Source organism: Bubalus kerabau, chromosome 5, assembly GCF_029407905.1.
Source record: "Bubalus kerabau isolate K-KA32 ecotype Philippines breed swamp buffalo chromosome 5, PCC_UOA_SB_1v2, whole genome shotgun sequence".
Taxonomy (NCBI): Eukaryota; Metazoa; Chordata; class Mammalia; order Artiodactyla; family Bovidae; genus Bubalus; species Bubalus kerabau.
Window position 1 is genome coordinate 42,368,481 of NC_073628.1, and position 20,124 is coordinate 42,388,604.

Below are 20,124 nucleotides of genomic sequence, written 5' to 3' on the forward strand. Positions count from 1 at the left end.
CATGGCAATCCACTTGCCTAGAGAATCTCATGAACAGAGAAGCTTAGCAGGCCACAATCCATGGGGTGCAAGCAGTCGGACATGACTTAGCAAGCACTCATGCAGTAGTTTTTCTACAGATGTTGGAGAATAAAGAGTATTTACTAACCTGTGTTTCCAATTTCTTTTTCTTGCTAGTGCTTTTCAGTAACAAATGTTAAATTACTACATGATCTTTGGGGGGGTTTTATTATTTTGTTTTTTGTGATTTCAATCTTTTTTTTTTTATTTTCGATAAGGAAGCTACAGAAATAGGTCACCGTCTAACTGTATCCATTTAGCATCCCTGCTCCTTGGCTAACCAGGATTAAGAGTCTCTACCTAAAATATATCATTCTCACAAGTGACCTCTGTGCCACAAGAAAAGCTCCAAATTATGCTGTTTCTGTCATGTGACACTATCAGGATGCCAAAAAAAAGAGTGATATGTAGCTATCTCAAACTATCTCTACAAGCCTTAGTAGGATTATACCATAAAAATAATAGAACACATTCTTAAAAATCTGTCTCTAGCACTAATTTAATAACTTATTTATGTTCTTTCATTCCTTCAAAAATATTCCATATTCAGTTACTAAACATAAGGTATCTATCACGCATTAAGACAAATATTTAAAGAAATAAACAAATAGTCCTCTGACCTAGAGAAGTTGCAGTGGGGAGGGCCAGGTGGGACAAAAGATATTTTCAATAACTGTAATTGCCCTAGTAGAATTAAGTGAATAATGCTGCTATAACAAAGGGGAAAAAATCTATTTATGTCTGAGGGTGAAAGCACTACTGGTGAAGGGCTTCAAAAAGAGCATTCGTGCTGGGTCTTAAATGATGAGAAAGAAATTTCTGTATAGAGGTAAGTAAACAGCAGCGCAGATTACAGGAACAGCACAATCAAAGTCAGGGAGGCATTAAAGAGTGAGGCACATTCTAAGGAAAGGCATGAAGATTATTATAGTTGACATATACAGTAAGCTGGTGAGAAGAGAGTGCTCAAAACACTTCTGACTGATGAATGAGCCATTATATATGCAGTCAACACTCTTTATAGTCATTCATTCATTCAACAAATTCCAAATTCTACAGATACAGCAGAAATAAAATCCCTGACATTTGGGGGCAGGGGGAAAACAAAGATGCAAAATACAGACTGTCAAGTGTGACAAACACTGCATAGAAAAAGCATTGAAACATGTATATTATCATATCTGAAATAGATCACCAGTCCAGGTTCGATGCATGAGACAAGGTGCTCAGGGCTAGCGCACTGGAATGATCCAGAGGGATTGGATGGGGAGAGAGGTGGGAGGGAGGTTCAGGATGGGGAACACATGTACACCCATGGCTGATTCATGTGAATATATGTATGGCAAAAACCACAACAATACTGTAATTAGTCTCCAATTAAAATAAATAAGTAAAAAAAGAAAGAAAAATAAAACAGCAAAAGAGAATAAAAGTTCCAAGAAGGAAACAATGCAATTTTAAGTAGGATGATCAGGGAAGGCCTCATGTCAGTCATATTTAAACAAAGACCTGAAAGAGATGAGGAAGCAAACCATACTGCTATCGGAAGGAACAAAATTTCTAAACAGTAGAAATAAGTCCAAAAACCCAGGATATATGAAGAACAAGAAGGTCCATGTGGCTGAAGAATGATTAAGGAATGAGAAGGACCTAGAGTTAGGATAGTAGGAACCCAGTTAAGGGTAGGTAACAGGGGTTGGGTAAAGCTCTGTAAAGATCTTGGCTGTTAAGATAAGCAATGGAGAGATCTGTTTTTCATTTATCCCAGGGATGCAAGAAGTCTTCAATACATGCAAATCAATCAATGTGATACACCATATTAACAAACTGCAAGATAAAAACCATGTGATAATCTCAACAGATGCAGAAAAAGCCTTTGACAAAATTCAGCACCCATTTATGATTAAAAAAAAAAAAAAAACAACTCTTCAAAAAATGGCCATAGAAGGAACCTACCTCAACATAGTAAAGGTGAAAACTGAAAGCATTCCCTCTAAAACCAGGAACAAGAGAAGGGTGCCCATTCTCACCACTGTTATTCAATATAGTTTTAGTCCTAGCTAAGGCAATCAGAGAAGAAAAAGAAATAAAAGGAATCCAGATAGGAAAAGAAGAAATAAAACTCTGTTTGCAGATGACATGATACTGTACATAGAAAACTCTAAAGATAGTATCAGAAAATTACTAGAGCTAATCAGTAAATTTAGCAAACTCACAGGATACAAAATCAATACACAGGAATCACTTGCATTCCTATACACTAACAACAAAAAATCAGAGAAATCAAGGACTCAATCCCATTCACCACTGCAACAAAAAGAATAAAATATGTAAGAATCAACTTAGCAAAGGAGACAAAAGAACTATATACAGAAAATTATGACACTAATGAAAGAAATAAAAAATGACATAAATAGATGGAGAGATATTCTGTGTTCCTGGGTAGGAAGAATCAATATTGAGAAAATGACTATACTACCTAATGCAATCTAAAGATTCAATGCAATTCCTATCAAATTACCAATGGAATTTTGCACAGAACTAGAACAAAAACATTTTACAATTCATATGGAAACACAAAAGACCCCAAATAGCCAGAATCGTGAGAAAGAAGACTGGAGCTGGAGGAATCAACCTTCCAGACTTCAGACTATACTACAAAGCTATAGTCATCAAGACAGTTTGGTAATGGCACAAAAACACAAATATAGGCCAACAGAAAAAGACAGAAAGCCAGAGACAAACCCATGCACCTATGAGTACCTTATTCTTTACAAAGGAGATAAGAGTATACAATGGGGCAAAGATAGCCTCTTCAATAAGTGGTGCTGGGAAAACTGGACAGCTTCATGTAAAAGAATGAAATCAGAATACTTCCTAACATGATACACAAAGATAAATTCAATATGGATTAAAAACCTAAATGTAAGACCAGAAACTATAACACTCTTAGAGGAAAACAAAGGCAGAGCACTCGACGACATGAATCAAAGTAAGATCCTCTATGACCCACCTCCTGGAGTAATGGAAATAAAAACAAAAATAAACAAATGGGACCTAATTAAACTTAAAAGCTTTTGCGCAGCAAAAAAAAAAAAAAAAAAGAAAGAAAGAAAGAAAGAAACTATAAACAAGGTAAAAAGACAACTCTCAGAATGGGAGAAAATAATAGCAAATGAAACTGACAAAGGATTAATTTCCAAAATATACAAGCAGCTCATACAACTCAATACCAGAAAAACAAACAATTCAATGAAAAGTGGGGAAAAGACATAAACAGATATTTCTCCAAAGAAGACATACAGTTCAGTTCAGTTCAGTCACTCAGTCGTGTCCAACTTTGTGATCCCATGAACCGCAGCATGCCAGGCCTCCCTGTCCATCACCAACTCCCAGAGTTTACCCAAACTCAAGTCCATCGAGTCGGTGATGCCATCCAGCTATCTCATCCTCTATTGTCCCCTTCTCCTCCTCCCCCTAATCTTTTCCACCATCAGAGTCTTTTCCAATGAGTCAACTCTTTGCATCAGGTGGCAAAAGTATTGGAGTTTCAGCTTCAGCATCAGTCCTTCCAATGAACACCCAGGACTGATCTCCTTTAAGATGGACTGGTTGGATCTCCTTGCAGTCCAAGGGACTCTCAAGAGTCTTCTCCAACACCACAGTTCAAAAGCATCAATTCTTCTGCGCTCAGATTTCTTTAAAGTCCAACTCTCACAATCCATACATGACTACTGGAAAAACCATAGCCTTGACTAGACAGACCTTGTTGACAAAGTAATGTCTCTGCTTTTTAATGTGCTGTCATACAGATGGCTAGCAAACACATGAAAAGATGCTCAAATCACTCAGTATTAGAGAAATGCAAATAATGAGATATCACCTCACACCAGTCAGAATGGCCATCATCAAAAAGTCTACAAACAATAAATTCTGGAGAAGGTGTGGAGAAAAGGGGACTCTCTTGTACTATTGGTGGGAATGTAAACTGATACAGCCACTACGGGAGACAGTATGGAAATGTCTTTAAAAACTAGGAATAAAACCACCATATGACCCAGCAATCCCACTCCTAGGCATATACCCTAAGGAAACCAAAGTTGAAAAAGACACACGTATCCCAGTGTTCACTGCAGCACTATTTACAATAGCTAGAACATGGAAGCAACCTAGATGTTCATCGACAGATGAATAGATAAAGAAGCTGTGGCACATATATACAATGGAATATTAATCAGCCATAAAAAGGAACACATTTGAGTGAGTTCTAATGATGTGGATGAACCTACAGCATATTATACAGAGTGAAGTAAGTCAGAGAAAAACAAGTATCATATACTAACATATATATGAAATCTAGAAAATTGGTACTGATGAAATTATTTGCAGGGCAGCAATGGAGACACAGACATAAACAACAGACTTACAGACATGGCAGGGGGCAGGAGGAAGGAGAGGATATGGAGAGAGTAACATGGAAACTTACATTACCAAATGTAAAATAGATTGCCAATGGGAATTTGCTGTATGATTCACAGAACTCAAACCAGGGTTCTATAACAACCTAGAGGGCTGGTATGGGGAGGGAGGTGGAAGGGAGATTCAAGAGGGAGGGGACAGATGTATACCTACGGCTGATTCATGTTGATGTTTGGCAGAAACCAACACAATTCTGCAAAGCATTTATCCTTTGATTAAAAAATATATTAATTTTTTTAAAAAGACAAGCAGTGGAGAGATTTGCCTTTCATTTTATTGTGATCATTCTGTTTGCTCTTTGAGAACTAATAGATATAAAGGAGGAAACCAGGAGACCAGTCAGTAAAATATGACAATAATACAAATGAGAGATAAAGATGGTTGGATTAGGGAGAAACTAGTAGAAATGCTGAGATATCATCACATTTTTGAAGATGTTTCTGAACCACTGCCTAACAGATTGGATCGAGGTTGTAAGAAAAACTGAGGGAGCAAGGAAAGATTTAGCAAATATAGTGTGGAACACCATAAACTCTCAATTATATTATTTAGTTGAATCTAACATTCAACATAATTTAACTGCAACCTACATGTCCAGTCTTAATTCCAATAATTATTCTCTACTAAAGCAAACTTAAAGAGATGGGAATATAAGACAACCTGACCTGCCTCCTGAGAAATCTGTATACAGGTCAAGAAGCAACAGCTAGAACTGGACATGGAAAAACAGACTGGTTCCAAATAGGAAAAGGAGTACGTCAAGGCTGTATTTTGTCACCCTGCTTATTTAACTTATATGCAGAGTACATCATGTGAAATGCGGGGCTGGATGAAGCACAAGCTGGAATCAAGATTGCCGGGAAAAAACATCAATAACCTCAGATATGCAGGTGACACCACACTTACGCAGAAAGCAAAGAACTAAAGAACCTCTTGATGAAAGCGAAAGAGGAGAGTGAAAAAGTTGGCTTAAAGCTCAACATTCAGAAAACGAAGATCATGGCATCTGGTCCCATCACTTCACGGCAAATAGATGGGGAAACAATGGAAACAGGGAGAGACTATTTTGGGGGGCTCCAAAATCCCTGCAGATGGTGAATGAATCCATGAAATTAAAAGAGGCTTGCTCCTTGGAAGAAAAGTTATGACCAACCTAGACAGCATATTAAAACGCAGAGACATTACTTTGCCAACAAAGAACCATCTAGTCAAAGCTATGGTTTTTCCAGTGGTCATGTATGGATGTGAGAGTTGGACTGTGAAGAAGGCTAAGTGCCGAAGAATTGATGCTTTTGAACTGTGGTGTTGGAGAAGACACTTGAGAGTCCCTTGGACTGCAAGGAGATCCAACCAGTCCATTCTGAAGGAGATCAGCCCTGAGATTTCTTTGGAAGGAATGATGCTAAAGCTGAAACTCCAGTACTTTGGCCACCTCATGCGAAGAGTTGACTCATTGGCAAAGACTCTGATGCTGGGAGGGATTGGGGGCAGGAGGAGAAGGGGACGACAGAAGATGAGATGGCTGGATGGCATCACTGACTCGATGGAGGTGAGTCTGGGTGAACTCCGGGAGTTGGTGATGGACAGGGAGGCCTGGCGTGCTGCGATTCATGGGGTCGCAAAGAGTCGGACACGACTGAGTGACTGATCTGATCTGATCTGATACTACACACATGTTTTAAAAAATGCGACATGCACATTTAAGAAAAACTTCTTAGAAATATTCAACACAGGATGGTATAAAAAAAAACAAAACTTTTTCAATATACTCAGATCTGGGGCTTCCCTGGTGGTACAGTGGTTAAGAATCCACCCTGCAATGCAGAGGATACCAGTTCGACCCCTGGTCCAGGAAGATCCTTCATGCCTCAGGTCAACTAAGTCCGTGTGACAGAACTCCTGAGCCAGCCCTCCAGAGCCCATGAGCCACAACTACTGAAGCCCATATGCTGTGGAGACCGTGCTGCACAATAAGACAAGACACTGCAATGAGAAACCCACAAACCACAACTAGAGAGTCGCCCCCACTCTCTGTAACTAGAGAAAGGCCACCTGCAGCAATGAAGATCCAGCACAGTCAAAAATAAATAAAAATTTGAAAATAAAAATCATTTTTTTTAAGTTTCTCCAGATGATGTATTACAGCCAAGGAATTAATTCTCTATGTTGATTAAAATAAAGACATAATCTTAAAAAAAAAAAAAAATTTACTCAGGTCTCTGTTGAAATCTTGGCTCTGCCTCATTGGGTGTGTGATGATAGTAAGTCATTTAACCTAACTCAACCTCATTTTCTTCATTTATAAAATCCTATAAACTTCCATCCTCTCATTTGTAAAATTCCTACTCAATCAAATTCTGAAAAGGTTTATGTTTGTGTTTCATGTCTGGCACAATAGAAGGTGCTCTAGCCTGTATCAGTAGAGTGATGTCTCATAGATACAGTCAAAATTAAGATGAAAAGTGCTACTCATTAAGCTGTTTAACTACATTGTTCATATGTAACTGAAAATGAACTATTCAAATGGATGAGGATGTCTGGACACACTCAGTTCAGTTCAGTTTAGTCGCTCAGTCGTGTCCGACTCTTTGCGACCCCATGAATCGCAGCACGCCAGGCCTCCCTGTCCATCACCAACTCCCAGAGTTCACCCAGACTCACCTCCATCGAGTCAGTGATGCCATCCAGCCATCTCATCCTCTGTCGTCCCCTTCTCCTCCTGCCCCCAATCCCTCCCAGCATCAGAGTCTTTGCCAATGAGTCAACTCTTCGCATGACATTAAGGTGTAGTAAACATACTGCAGTACGGTTCCAATCATCACAGGCATGACTAAAGTAGCCCCCACCACTCATCTGTATTCCCATTTGCCTTTAATACTGATACTCTACATTTTTAAAATTTGTATTACTTTTTATTATCTCAAGTTCCTTTTTTTAAAGTACAGAAAATAAATATATAAAAATAAAACTAAATTTCTGATTGCTTTTTTCCATGTCATATGAAAGCAGTTAAGCCTTATCACCAAATTTGTAGGGTATGCTTTGGATGGTATGGCTACATGGCATACTAAAACTCACTGAGTGGTCCGGAGAAGGTATCTACCTCACATGAATAAAGTCATCTTCTTTTGGCAGCTGGGTGAAATACATAAGTGGCTCAAAAAACTGCTGATAGAGGGAAACAGGCCACATTGTTAAGGTATAGAAAGTAAAAAAAGACAAGGTTCCAAATATGTGCCCCAAAGTGAAAGCTTCGATGTCAGGCATTCCAAACTAATGATGCTGATTTTTATGGGGAGGCTCCTCCATGAGACAATTCTAAGTATCATATCCCAATGTCAAAACAATAAGGATTAACTTAATTGACCATGGTTAATGACTTTCTTTAGTCATACTGACAGGTCAACAATAAATAAAGACATCAATAAATAATAGAAACAACTATTAAGCAGGAGGTTTATGAACAGGCTACTGATGAGTTGGTAAAAGCACTTGAGAAAGATATATGATGGCAGTATATAAGCTGTATCACATTAGGTTTTTTGGTTTGTTTGTTTTTTAAGAGGTTTAGAATTGATTTTGAAAACAGTTTCAAGTAGAAACTGAATAAATTTTACAACTGCATTCCACTCCAGCCACATTACTTTGCTCATTTCCATCTTAGAGCATTTGAAGTTGCTATTTCCTCTGCTGGGAACTCCCTTCTGATCTTCTCAGGTCTCAAGAGTTTCTGTTTAAATGTCACCTCCCCAGAGAAGCCTTCTGTGACCCTGTCTAAAACAACCCCATCATTCTTCATCTTGACCTATTTTCTTATCCTTTATAGTATTTATTGAGATTTTAGTAAATTATCCATACTCCAAATGAGGGGAGAAATAAACACTTAGAAAAAAATACTTTTTTTGAAATAGTAATTTTCTGAGCAAAACAGCTCTCTTTGTTTAGTTGTGGGTTGATGTGGGTACTGGCAAAGACTGAACTACAATTTTTAGTTCATACACTTCATTGCTTTAAGTTAAAAAAAAAAAGCATACACAAACAAGAAGATATAATGAAAATAAGCAGAGCTTGAATTTAGAAAGAAATTTTTTAATCCTCAAAATGAGACAGTGTCCTGGATTAGGTTGCTGACATACTTTCTCTATATTACATAAGCTTTAAAAATATCCCTGGAAAATGTCTTCAGTGTATTTTATCTTTAGAGAGTCCAAAGATTAATGAACCTCATAAAAATGATAAATTAAGTATTTGAGAAGCACATTTGCAAAATAAACCATTAAAGAGTTTGGGCATAAGAAAAGGTTAAGCCTAAATGTGCAAGATAAATTTATTAAGTAAGCTCTTTAAAGAAATATAGGAGGACATACTTAAGACCTCAGGTTGTGGAAAAAATTTTAAACAAAACACAATAAGTACCAACCATAAAGTAAAAGAGATATTATAAAAATAGTGAAAAACATTCCATGGAATAGAATACCTTTCTTATGTATAATAATGAGCTTAATTCATGGATTTAATAACCAACTCCCACAAATCAGTAACAAAAAGACAGCCCAGTGGAAAAGTGATCAAGAGGCTGGAACCGGCACTTTACAAAAAAAACAATATACTAACAGCCGATAAATATGAATGAATTCTTAACCTTGTTTGTAATTAAAGCCACGCAAATTAAACTACAAGAAGGCAATATTCATCCACTAGATTAACAAAAATATTATTGTGTTGATGCAAAAGTACTTGCAGTTTTACATTGTTGACCTTTGCCATTTGATATTGGAATACGTTCTTAAATAAATATGGTTATGTTGTACATCATTTTGGACTTCCCTGGTAGCTCAGACCATAAAGTGTCTGCTTACAGTGCGAGAGACCAGGTTCAATCCTGGGTCAGGAAGATCCTCTGGAGAAGGAAATGGCAACCCACTCCAGTATTCCTGCCTAGAGAATCCCGTGGACAGAGGAGCGTGGTAGGCTACAGTCCATGGAGTTACAAAGAGTCGGACATGACTGAGCGACTACACTTTCACTCACTTATACATCATCTTAATGCACATTTCTCACTTTATGTTTTTTTTTGCTAAAGAATATTACTTGCTATTTATTTTAGACTACAAAAATGATTTTATTCAAAAACCAAATCCAAGCAATTTTTCTATTCGAGTTCAAAATGGCTTGTAAAGCAAGACAGACAACTTGCAATATCAACAATACATTTGGCCCAAGAACTGCTAACATATAGTGCAGTGGTGGTTCAAGAAGTTTTGCAAAGGATATGAGACCCTTGAAGATAAGAAGTGCAATGGCCAGCCATAGGAAGTTGACAACAATCAATTGAGAGCAATCATCGAAGCTGATCCTCTTAAAATTACACCAAAAGTTGCCAAAGAACTCAACACCAACCATTCTATGGCCATTCAGCATTTGAAGCAAATTGGAAAGGTGAAAAAGCTCGATAAGTGAGTGCCCCATGAGCTGATCTAAAATAAAAAAAAAATCATCATTCTGAAGTGTCATCTTCTCTTATTCTTTACAACCACCACCACCATCTCTTGCTCGGATTGTGACATGGAACAAAAAGCGGATTTTATATGACAACTAGAGATGACCAGCTCAGTGGCTGGACCAAGAAGAAGCTCCAAACCACTTCCCAAAGCCAAACTTGCACTAAAAAAAATGGTCATGGTCACTGTTTGGTGATCTGCTACCTGTCTGATCCACTACAGTTTCCTGAATCCTGGCAAAACTATTACATCTGAGAAGTATGCTCAGCAAAACAATGAGATACACTGAAAACTGCAATGCTTGCAGCCAGCACTGGTCAACAGAATGGACCCAATCCTCCATGAAATGCCCAACTGCACATCACTCAACCAACACATCAAAATTTGAATGAACTGGGCTACGAAGTTTTGCTTCATCCACAGTATTTACCTGACCTCTCTCCAACTGACAATCACTTCAAGTATCTCGATAACTTTTTGCAGGAAAAACATTCCCACAACCAGCAGGAGGCAGAATGCTTTGCAAGAGCTCACTGACTCCTGAAGCACAGATTTTTATGCTATAGGAATAAACAAACTTATTTCTCATTGGCAAAAAACGTATTGATTGTAATGGTTCTTATTTTGATTAATAAAGATATGTTTGAGCCAAGTTATAATGATAATTCATGGTTCAAACCACAATTATTTTTGTACCAACCTAATAATAATATAAGTTTGGGTGAAGATGTAGAATAATGTGAAATCACTGCTAAATTGGTACAACCACTTTGGAAACAGCTTAGCAATACTAGTTAAGTAGAAAGATCACTTATTCTAAAATCCAACAATTCATCTCTTAGAAAAATTCCCTAGAAAAATCCATGTGAACCAGGATACTAATACAGAAAAGTTCACAGCTATCTGCAGCTGAAGAATGGATACATTATGGCAGAGTCATACAATGGAATACTATACAACAATAAAAATGAACAAACTAACACTATCCCTACAATACAGATGAACCTCATAGACATAATCCTGTATGAAAGAAAAACCCAAAAGAATACATAAAGTGTTATTCAATTTATATAATTTTCATAAACAAGCTAACTAAATATATATTTTATGGATGCATACATTAGTGATAAATGTTTAAAGAACAGCAAGAAAGCAATAAACGTAAAACTCAGAATAATGGATGCTTCTAAGAGTAAGAAAATAGGAATGGGGAAAAGACAAAATGAGGCTTTGGGGCAGTGGTAGTGTTCAATTTATTGTGTGTTCTATTTATGTGTGACTATTTGTATGATAGTCACACAGATGTTTGCTTTAATATTAATATATAACATCTAGCTATGTTTTATACTTCTTTTCATTTTCAAACTTCTTTTAAATTTTAAAAGACTGAGAATAAAAATAAGCTTTATTTGATACTTCTTTTTTTTTTATTTTCTTTTTTTTTTTTAATTTTATTTTATTTTTAAACCTGAAACACTGTATTAGTTTTGCCAAACATCAAAACGAATCCGCCACAGGTATACATACGCTCCCCATCCTGAACCCTCCTCCCTCCTCCCTCCCCATACCATCCCTCTGGGTTGTCCCAGTGCACCAGCCCCAAGCATCCAGTATCGTGCATCGAACCTGGACTGGCAGCTCATTTCATACATGATATTTTACATGTTTCAATGCCATTCTCCCAAATCTTCCCACCCTCTCCCTCTCCCACAGAGTCCATAAGACTGTTCTATACATCAGTGTCTCTTTTGCTGTCTCGTACACAGGGTTATTGTTACCATCTTTCTAAATTCCATATATATGCGTTAGTATACTGTATTGGTGTTTTTCTTTCTGGCTTACTTCACTCTGTATAATAGGCTCCAGTTTCATCCACCTCATTAGAACTGATTCAAATGTATTCTTTTTAATGGCTGAATAATACTCCATTGTGTATATGTACCACTGCTTTCTTATCCATTCATCTGCTGATGGACATCTAGGTTGCTTCCATGTCCTGGCTATTATAAACAGTGCTGCGATGAACATTGGGGTACTCGTGTCTCTTTCCCTTCTGGTTTCCTCAGTGTGTATGCCCAGCAGTGGGATTGCTGGATCATAAGGCAGATCTATTTCTAGTTTTTTAAGGAATCTCCACACTGTTCTCCATAGTGGCTGTACTAGTTTGCATTCCCACCAACAGTGTAAGAGGGTTCCCTTTTCTCCACACCCTCTCCAGCATTTATTGCTTGTAGACTTTTGGATCGCAGCTGTTCTGACTGGTGTGAAATGGTACCTCATAGTGGTTTTGATTTGCATTTCTCTGATAATGAGTGATGTTGAGCATCTTTTCATGTGTTTGTTAGCCATCTGTATGTCTTCTTTGGAGAAATGTCTATTTAGTTCTTTGGCCCATTTTTTGATTGGGTCATTTATTTTTCTGGAGTTGAGCTGTAGGAGTTGCTTGTATATTTTTGAGATTAGTTGTTTGTCAGTTGCTTCATTTGCTACTCACTCTCCCACTTAGGATCCTTTAGCAACTCTCAATGCCTCTATCATCACAATATATCCAGCATCTAACTACTTCTCACCTCTTTGGTCCAATTCACCATATTCTCTTTCCTGTTTCATTAAAGTAGGTTCCTAATTGGTATCTCTACTTGTACTTCCTTCTGTATAGTTTATACTTCATGAGTATCCAGTGTGGGTCTCTTAAAATATAAGTCAAATCTTGTCGCTCTTTGGCTTTGTTGCAGCCACACTGACATTCTTACTATTTCTCCAATATGTCATGCATACTTCTGCCTCAGGGCCTTTGCATTCCCATTCTCTCTGCTTGACTCACTCTAGAGCCATACCTAGGCTGAGTTCAAAGTCACTTTTTCAGAAATGTCTTCTTTCTACCTTTTATAACAATTTTTAGCTCCCTACTTATTTATATTTTATTGTGCATCATCTGACACATTTAATATTTTAGCAAGTAGTACGCACTCAATATTTATTGGATTAACATAAAAATGAAAATAAATGAACCAAAGCTTTAACAGCTTTAACAGTAGTTATACTTGGATAGAATGTAAATATCTTTGTGTTTTCTTTATTTTTTCAACGTGTATTTAAACGTGTATTAAATTTATAACCAGAAAAATAAATTATACCAAGACAGAAAAACAGTATCTAGCTTAATATGACTAGTAGTGGACAATCAATAAACACTTTAATTAAATTATTAATTAATCTAGATATGAAAGGCTAACAATGCCTCACTCATATATGTATACATACTATCTTTATGTTGAACAATATAAAAAGTAATATAGTTTATGTAAGGTCTTTAATTTGTGCATTCCCACTATTTGCATTGCTTCCTCCTAAAACACAAGAAAGAATAAAAGTAGGGTTTTACTGTGAAGTAAAATATTTATTTTACTTCCAGGAAATATTTATTCCATATTAATGATTTGGAAGCTCATGGTTTAACTTACACAACAATGATTTTCAAGATTTACAGAAATGGATTTCTCTTCTTCAAAAGATAGCCTATATGGAAGTTAAATTAGTGCATGTAGAATGAACCAAAAGCTTAAAATATCACACTCTAGAGACTAATTCAGCTCAAAAAAGCTGCAACTTATTCTAACATGGATTTCTAAAACCTAAAGGCATTCTGACAATTTCGGAGCATTATTTTCAGAACCAACTGCCTCACTGCACAAAGCACATTGACTAACATGAATGCATGCAGAGCAGCAGCGAAGGGCTGTGGTTTATCACAGGAAAGACAACTTAAGGACAGGGAATGTGAACTTCTGAAAGAAAGAAAAACATTCTAGCTGTCTTAAAATTTTTGAACCATAATCACACAGAGGAAGTGAAATTTTCCTGTGGAAGGTATAGGTGGACCTATGATGATTGCATTGAACAAATATTTATTTCACACCTGGGAGCTAAGTGCTAACCACATACCATGAACAAAAACACAAGGGTAATAGGTCAAAAAGACATTCATCTACTAATCACTGATTAATTAAAATCACAATTAAGGTACAAGCTACAAAGAAGAGGTACAGAGCACCATGAGTACATATAACTGCAAGGGGAGGGGGTTATCTAATCAAGAAGGTCATGGATGTATTCACTACAGAAATAATTGTGCTGACATATAAAAAATAAAGGTTAATTTAGTGAAAGATGAAAGGGGACTGGGAAGAGAGCTTTCTAGGATAAAGTAACATCATATGCAGAGAAATTAAGGAATAATAAAGCAAAGAAAGGAAAACTAAAAATCTACTGTGGCTGGAACTATTGTATGATAAAGAATCATAAAATAAGAGGCTGAAGACGCAGGCAGGGGTCAGACATGAAGGACTGGTAGGCTATGAAAAGGAATTTGTCTTTATCATAAGAATAAGAAGCCAATAGGTTAGAGTTATTAACATCAGGAATTCAATATCTACCTAAGAAAGATTATAAGAATTTAACCACTAAATTAATCTAACAATAAAATAGGCTTCCTCAGAGACTGAGCATCCCATTACAACTAGTAATCAAGTAGAATCTAAATGATCACCTTTCAAAAAGGTCTACAAGAGATTATGCACATCTTAACAAGCAATCCCTAAGGTTTCATCCCTCAGGTTCAATGAGTCAGTTATTTAAACACCAAAAAGGGACTTCACAAAACACTTTAAAACCCGAAGCTTTTAAATGAAGTATTCATTGCTCATACCAATGTGCAGAATTATACTCAGCTACTGTTTTCTGATGTTCCCAGGGGAAGATCATAATGTTACAAAATAGAAGACTCATTTTCAGTTTGTACCGCAATCAACAAGTGTCCATTGTCAAGACACAAGCAGAGTGTAAGCCTACACAAGCAGAGTGCTCAAAGTGAAAGACAGCTGTGGGGACAAGCCTGAAGGAATCAGAGAAATGATATGACAAAGAACTCTATCCTGAAGCAGAATAAACTATTTTACTGGCCATACTGGTATTCTCATCTCTGCTGCTGCTGCTGCTGCTAAGTCGCTTCAGTCGTGTATGACTCCTAGCGACCCCATGGACTGCAGCCTACCAGGCTCCTCCATCCATGGGATTTTCCAGGCAACAGTACTGGAGGGGGGTGCCATTGCCTTCTCCATTCTCATCTCTACCTCACAGCAAAGTAAATAGAGGACATTAGAAGACATTGGTAAGTATTTTGAAAGTGAAATGTCAAGTCACTCAGTAGCATCCCATTCTTTGCGACCCCGTGGACTGTAGCCCTCCAGGCTCCTCTGTCCATGGAATTCCCCAGGCAAGAATTCTGGAGTGGGTAGCCATTCCCTTCTCCAGGGTATCTTCCTGACCCAGGGATCGAACACAGGTCGATCCCTTGCATTGCAGGCAGATTCTTTACTGTCTGAGCCACCAGGGAAGCGTTAGTTGCAGTGAATATATATGCTAAAGTTAACTGTAGAGTAAAACGTGCAGAGTTCTTATTCTAGAACACAGGTTGAGATATTAAAAACTAAAATTTTATTATCTTCACCAAGTGGATGATACTGTATCTATAAACAATATAATATGACCTATTACTATAGATAACAGAATCATATTCATACAGTACATACCCTAAGTAAAACAGTGTCTACTTTGCTATCACCATCAGAAGTGAACAAAACTATCACTTAATAAAGCACTATCTTTGGCTTCTCTCTGCTGAATGTGATACGTGTTACACATATCATACTCTTAGAGTAAACACACAATACTCGGAATACAAGGAAGTCTATGTGACACTCACTTCCAGTGGGTTCTCCAGTTGGCACACTGACATTTGACAACCCCTTAGTCCTTGGCTTCTTCTCATTTTAATGTCAAATGCTTCTCTATCATATATCACATGGTATCTATAAATAGCCCATCAAAACTTGAACTTGTTCCATTTGAAATTTCTTTTCCACTTGGTTGGAACCATCTGCATTCTAACCCAGTGCTCACAATGATCCACTTGTGTGTGGATCAAATGTCATCCACAAGTTTGTTGTTCATGGTCTCTATTCCATCACTTAAATCACTGAAGAAAATTGCAAAGAATCAGGCCTAGGACCAGTATCTTGCTGTCAGGCCACTTAAGAGAGACTGAATCGCTTTAGAAAATGTATCAAATGCAGTATCAGTGCCATGAATATAGTAATACATGGGTCAGAGATATTTGTGGAGAAGTCACAGGGATGTGTCAGAAAATAAATACTCACCAGCTCAATTATAGGCCTTGCTCAGAAATAAGCTCATTTTCATTACTGTCTATTCATCTGGATAATGTTGGCATTACTTTTGTTCTAAAACACTCACATACTATAACCACAGTAAACCTCTTTGTTTATAGATTAAACATGTCTACAGAAAGCAAATATTCAAATTCAGATCTCTTATTCCTCTATAACACATATAACATTTTATATGACCATTACTAAACACAGTAACATTGACATAGGTCGATGGTCCTTGAAGTTTATAGGAAATAACTTTAAAATTATAAAGGCTAAAAATTGTTGTAAGATAGAAATTACTATTCATTTTATTACTAACTACAGTATAACCCCAAAGCTCACATTCAACAAGAAAGAATAAAGACTCCCTTACACAGCTGTTTCTTCTTCCCCCATCTCATCTTCATTTCTTTCCTTCTTTGGGCCTCCCTGGTGGCTCAGCTGGTAAAGAATCCACCTGCAAAGTGGGAGACCTGGGTTCTATCCCTGGGTTGGGAAGATTCCCTGGAGAAGGGAACAGCTACCCACTCCAGTACTCTGGCCTGGAGAATTCCATGGACTGTACAGTCTATGGGGTCGCAAAGAGCTGGACATGACTGAGCAACCTTCACTTCACTCACTTTGTCCATCCCAGAAGGAAAAATCCCATAAGGAGAAACAGTGGCCTAAAATGGAAAGCTAAACTTGACACAACTATATTAGGCTGAGCTGGAATTAATATTAGGTAAGAATCCATCCACCCACCCAGCTCTACCCTTTTTCAAAGTTCTAAAATCTACATTTTTCTGTCTCCCTCAATTCTTGTGTCTTCACATCAAACATCTCCCATTGAACTATCAGGCTGCCTACCTCTCTGTACAGTTACCACCTTAGAAAAGCTCACCCGCTACCTGTGCCACTCAGCAGTCCCTAGTCCCCATGGCTCCTTTCACTCTTATGCCACTGCAATTCACTCTACGCACTTCAGCCAAACTAACTGTTTAAGAAAAAAAGAAATCACTGATGACATCCTTCCCTTGCATAAAACTGATCAATAGCTTCCTAATGTATTTAGAATAAAATCCAAGGTAATTAACACTGCAAACAGGATCCTGCAAGATCCTACACTTGCATATCTCTCCAGCCATATTCAACTCCTTGTCCTCTTTCAACCTCTCACTCCAGTCTGGCCTTTCATCACTTCCTAGAATATTCATTCAAAGTTTTCCAAATGAAAGACCTATGTATTGACTGCTGCCTAAGCTGAAGCATGTTTATCCCACTTCCTCATCTGGCTGCTGCCTGATTTTATTTTATTTTGTTTTTAACAGACCAAAACTGGATTCAATACAATTTGTGATCCATGTCATATTCTCATTATTGGCCCATGCAAAACCTTCTTTACTCATTTTGTTTCTGTTTATTTGTTTGCACATAATAAATACCCATGAAAGCACCATTAGCATGGAAACTAGAACACTGACAATAACTTGCATCTACCTAGATGGTCTTGCCTCATTTTGTTCCCTGCCTGCTCCCAGGCAACTTAACCACTATTCTAAGTCTCTCTTAATCATTCCATCATTTTTACTGTGCGTATCTAAATATAGGTGTGAATTCTTACAAAGTATCTTTTAACTTTAAAAACCATGTAAAAATCTGCATATATTTATTTTTTCATTCAAAGGTATATTGCTAAAAGATTCATCCATATTAACACATAATAAATATATGATATATATTGACAGATATAATTATGTAGCCATAGATAATTCATTTTGAGTAATGAATAATATTCCATGTGTGACTTGAACAAATTGCTTTTTTTCCACCAATTGTTTAAGAATTATTTATATATTTTTGACATTCATTGCTGATAGTAAGTATCATAAGTATCTTTTCCAAGTGTGTAACTTACATTTTCACTTTAAGATTTCACCTATAATACTACACATAGTTTTCATTATATTTGATTATAATTCACTTAGGGGGACTTGTTGGGTCAAACAATATATTAATATTTAGATTTAACAGTTAATAGTACCATCAGACAGGCTTCTAATGGTTGTCCCAATTTATATTTCTTGCCAGCCAAGTGATAAAATTACAAAAATTTACAAGCATACTTTACCATAATTTGCTTTTCTTGTTCACACTATTATTTGCTATTCTAGGATGTGCCTAGTAGGATCTGCTTGTGATTGACTTTGCACTTTCTTGAAGAGTAATGAAGGCAAATAAATATTCATATGTTGATTTGCAAAAAAATTTCATTTGATAAAAGGTCATAATCTAAAACCTTCCTTTAATAATGAACATTCTTTGTGATTTTAAGATAGCCTTCCATATCATAAGTTTCAAATAATATGCCCAGTATTTTTCACTGAACATTTTAAAGTTGGAATTTGATATTTAAGTCCTTGATGAATCTGGAGTTTTACTTTTGTATCTGGTATGAGATAAATATACAATTACTTTATTTCCATAAAGTAAATCAGGTTTTTTTCCTAGTTATGTTTATTGACTAGTCCTTTCTTTCCCCATTAATCTGCTGTACCACTTTTGTTCCACAGGTGTGAGTCTTGTTTTGGGTTTACTATTCTATCCCATTGGTCAATGTGTCTATCTCTGCATCTCTAATATACTATCTTAATTATTTACATTAGCTTAATATTAACTTGGTTATGTATAATAGAGCAAGTCATCTTTACTATACTTACTCTTCTTCAGCAGTGTTTAGCTATTCTTGGCCCTATAGTAGTTTATATATATTTTAAAATCAAATCACCAAGTAATATAAAAATTCTTTTGAACTTTTCATTGGAAATACATTGAATTCATAGACAAATTTAGGAAGAGCCGATATTTTTATATTGCATTTTCATACCATAAAAAATACATATCTCCATTGTTTAGGTCTTCTTTAATCACCTTTAATTTTGTAATTTTCCTATAGAACTGGTGGATATTTTTTCTTATATTCACATCCAGATACTTAACACTTTCTTCTTCTTAAATCCAGATAGTTAACATCTTATTTACTTAACAGAATATAAGCTTATCCCAAAAAGAAATTAGTAAAATAGATACTGAATATAATGGTACTATCAAAAATTCAACTCCAAGATATAAAAGGATTAAAAATATGAAAGCAAAGTTATAGGTTATGAAGAAGAAAATCTATAAAGAAGAAAACCTAACATGTCTAGCTGGAGTTCAAAAAGAAATAATAGGAAAGAAGCAGTATTTGAAGAGATAAATCCTAGTAATTTTCCAGAAGTAATAAAAGACATAAATCCTGAACATGATACATTACTTTAAAACTGCAGAAAACCAAAGACAAAAAGAAAATATTAATAACAAAGAGGAAAAACCTACATAAGAGAAATAATTTCTCAACAGCAACAAGAAAAAAATAAGAAAAAAAAATTAAATATATCTTTAAAGTGCTAAGAGGAAAAAGCTGCCAAGCTAGAATGATACACTAAGATAAATCATCTTTCAAGAGAGTAAAACAAAACTTCGTAGAGCAAAATTTTAGACAGTTTAAAAAAAAATACCACACACAAAAAGAAAACATAAGGTTCAAGAAAGAATGAGGAAGAGGAAAGCCTACAATTGGAGGATAAATCTAAGTAAAAATAATGATGATCACTATGGTCCATCATTGCTACATAGGATGGTCCTGAACTCAACTCTCCCATGGACACATTAAATCTACAGCTACACACAGAACAATTCTCTCTTAAAGAAATCCAGAATCTAGAGAGGACTGACCAAAATGGTGAAACAGGAAGATCCTGAGCTTACCTCCTTCCACAGCACACCAAAATCACAATTTACAGAACAACTACCTATGAGAATGACCTGAA

At 36.4% G+C, this 20,124-nt stretch overlaps 1 protein-coding gene across 14 annotated transcripts in view; it reads right to left on the minus strand.

Moving 5' to 3' along the window:
- LOC129652658 (disks large 1 tumor suppressor protein-like) overlaps nucleotides 1-20,124 on the minus strand; it is a 690,295-nt gene that overhangs the window by 562,005 nt on the left and 108,166 nt on the right. The window contains exon 3 of one of the 14 annotated variants that reach the window (XR_008714658.1): nucleotides 16,038-16,730. The exons of the other annotated variants lie outside the window; for them this stretch is intronic. The gene's annotated coding sequence lies outside the window, so the exon portion shown is untranslated. Of the gene's footprint in view, nucleotides 1-16,037; nucleotides 16,731-20,124 lie in introns of those variants that run through there. 14 annotated transcript variants of the gene reach the window in all.